Here is a 3474-nt window from a genome sequence, read left to right as displayed (position 1 = left end):
TGTCTTTTTTCTGCGTGTGTGTGTGTGTGTGCGCGCGTGATATTATTTTTTCAATAACACGTAGTTCTCAATTAGTTTATACTCGGAAATGTACGTATATATAAAAATACGAACACAGATACATACAATCGTACACACGTACAAGCAAACACACCAACATTCAGAAGTGTTGTTTTTTATACCGATAGACGGATAGACAGACAGACAGACAGATAAACAGACAAACAGACAATTTTTCAACTCACAAAAGTGCTCTTGTTTTTGTTAGGCGCTTTGTAAAGACACTCCACGATGAAGCTGTCGCCCTGAGTTTGGTGGTCTTGGTCATGGTGGCCGGGTAGAGGATGTCATCGTGCTCTCTGTCGTCACCTCCGGCCTCCAGCAACAAGACAGAGACATCCGGGTCCTCGGACAGACGGTTGGTCAACGATAATATGGCACCAGAGGAACCTTAGCCCACTGGGGGAGACAGAGGGAGGGGGGGGGAGGGTGATTGAAGGATTGGTCAACACGGCGCCAGCGGCACCTGAGCCCCCTGGGAAAGAGGAGAAACCCGAGATATGGTCACTCATAATTGACCCTGAAAAATCAGGCTTGGCAAAATTGTGCGAAACCCTAGAAACGTAAAAGTGTGTTCAACATTGGTGGAATGGACTTGTATTGAATGTCAAATGAAAAAAGTATATCATTGTATCTGCAATAAACAACATCTTCTGCGGTGATATTTTCGAATAGATTGGAAAACAGAGCAGTTACAAATATCACGCAAAACCTGGACGTTAAGTTACACGTGTCCATTAGTTTTAGTTTTGATTTTGTTTAAGAGCTATTGTTTTCATGTCGAGCATGAAACAGTTTTTGCACATTGGACTGTGTTTGCTAGATTTGTTAATTATCTGTCAGTGGGGAAAAGGGCACGAAACTGCCAAGGGGTAGATCTAGAAGCAGAATGAACAAAACCACCCTCGTGAGAATCACCGAATGTCTTGGTTCAGTGGACTACATCGCGCAAGTGTTTATTTTCATCATAGTGTCATTCAAGTTGACATCTCCATGCCTAGCAAAGAATTTTCTCACAGGGCCATTGCCAGTAGACAATTCTTGGAAATCCAAATCAGATCATTGGGGGCGGACACCAGTAAATAACCCTTACATGAATCCTCCAGGTATGTGAAGTCCTATGAAACAGCAGCAGAAGAAAAACAGCTTTGCTCCGAATTCAGACCCCTTTTTTACATCTCTTTGTGACATCTGGGTTGAAATGACATAATATAATTGTGTCCAAACTTTAATAGAGTTAATGCGCAAAGGGTTCGTACCCTAAACAAACCCAACGGCAAAATAACAGTGAGCACATTTATTGTTATGTCCAAATGTTGTTTTGTGATCGTTTTTGCTCTGATTTCCGTTTAGTTTGAAACTCTCGTGACAAAGTATCGTAATAAAATATTGTTTATTGCAGAGACAAATTTCTCCGTTCATTGATTATGCAATGTATGTCCATACTATAAATAGTGATGCTCCTCAGTACACGCACGAAGACAGTTTTACGTTTCTTTGATTTAGCACAATTTTGCCAAGCTTGATTTCTAAAAGGTCAATTTTGAGTGACCATATCTCGGGTTTTCTTAACATAGATGAAATATTAATGTGTCAGATGATGCAGAACTTATTGCGCTTAGCAGGTAGTACAAGGCTATAACACGATGATTGGGTGATTACATTTTCAAGTTTCTGTTTTTGCGCCACTGTATAATATCAATGTTTTGGCTGTATTGACGTATTGTTCAGGGATATGGAAAACAAACAAAGCAAGTTGACGAAAACTAAAAAGCTTCCAAGACAAAAGAGCCATTTGCAGAGCGCTACAGACAGAAACAATCAGTGGTTCCGTTATCTCTCTCACGTGTAATTGAACACAAAGTCAGAGACTCATAAGTCACAAGTGTACATATTAAGTTGATTGTGCTTCACGTCCTAGCTTTCTTTCCTCGTTGATCAATGTCATGGTTCTCTGTGATGGTTTTGTCACGCGTGTTATTTGACCTCAGCCCCTGCTTGCTAAGTGTTTCCAACCCTTACATATTTACTTACAGAAGCACCAGTTGTTCTTGCTAAAGTTATCTTTAGCCAATGTTGCTCGATCTATTAATTTATTGTTTTAGTGCCTTTTTCTTTTCTTTTTTTTAGAGGGGGGGGGGGGGTATTTTATGTCTATGCTTTCTGTTTCTGTGTTCTTTTTGTTTGTTGGCAAAAAGAGTTTGTGGCCTAATGCCACTAATTGTGTCAAGGTCACGGCTTTTGATACTACGAAGGCTTCAAAGTACAATGTTTTGCAGAAGAGATAGAACATTGTACTATGTATTTGTAGGTTTCACAATTCTGGTATACAAAGAATAAAATAGTTATAGGCCTCCACATCTGCAGGGTTGGCCTACCATAGAAAACTAAATCTCCCCCCGACGTTCAACAGCAACAGAGAACGAAAATAAAGAAAGTAGCTTTAAAAACATTTAGACCTTTAAAGGGCTTTGAAGCACTATAATCTATTTTTTACTCTTTAACGAAAAAACGTATCAGACAGACACGATATTATTGCAATATAGTTGTCTAAGGATGAGTTAACGTCGCCGGGGGAGTGAAAAAAAAGGAACTCATCCGAAGCGCAACTTAACCCGCTGGGACCTGTAAGGAAGTAGACTAGGTGCTGGGGCCTGAGAAAAAGATCAACTTAACCAAAGACCAACCCAAGCGAGTTGACCACAAGCGGAGTCCACTGTATGTCCCATCAGCAGAAGAATGAGAGCAAGTTCGCGCCACATTTCGACCCCTTCATTTAAAAAAAATCAGAAATGCGAAAGTGCAAATTATTTTGTCAAGGCTTGCTTGTCGTTGCCTGACCTTTCTTCATTCAGTTTCAGATAAAGAAAGCAGAACTTTTAAAACGTGTTTGAAGAAGCAAGTTATGCAAGGCATGCAAATCGCTACCTCAGATTTACAAAGCTGTACCTGACATTTTTGGCCCATTTTTAGTTAATAAGACCACGAGGTCAGAAATCAAATGTTCTATCTGCTGCTCTATCAAAACTAAACTGTAAGATTATTCGGAATTGTTATCAAGATATTCAAAGAATTGCATTCAAAAAAGCTTGACATGTTGTAAAACTCCAACATTTTTACGTCAAATTTTTTCCACTCTAGGTACTGAACAGATAGAACTTTGTAATTCTGAGGTGGCATAATGACCAAAATAATAATGTACACACTGAATGGGTTATGATAATTCTTTTTTGTGATATGTGTCACAACATGGTGGCAACCGGCGTCCGTCAAATTTTTGGCATACGGATTACAGGTATTATCTTACGGTATTCATTTGCCTTGCTTTAGATGACAAAATCTACTCATGCAAATTGAAAAGAGGTTGAGATTTTTGCGATTGAAGAAGGTGGGCTCGTTAAGTGTTAAAGTAAA

Source organism: Aplysia californica, unplaced genomic scaffold (assembly GCF_000002075.1).
Source record: "Aplysia californica isolate F4 #8 unplaced genomic scaffold, AplCal3.0 scaffold00401, whole genome shotgun sequence".
In the NCBI taxonomy this organism is placed as follows: Eukaryota; Metazoa; Mollusca; class Gastropoda; order Aplysiida; family Aplysiidae; genus Aplysia; species Aplysia californica.
This window is presented reverse-complemented; position numbering follows the sequence as displayed.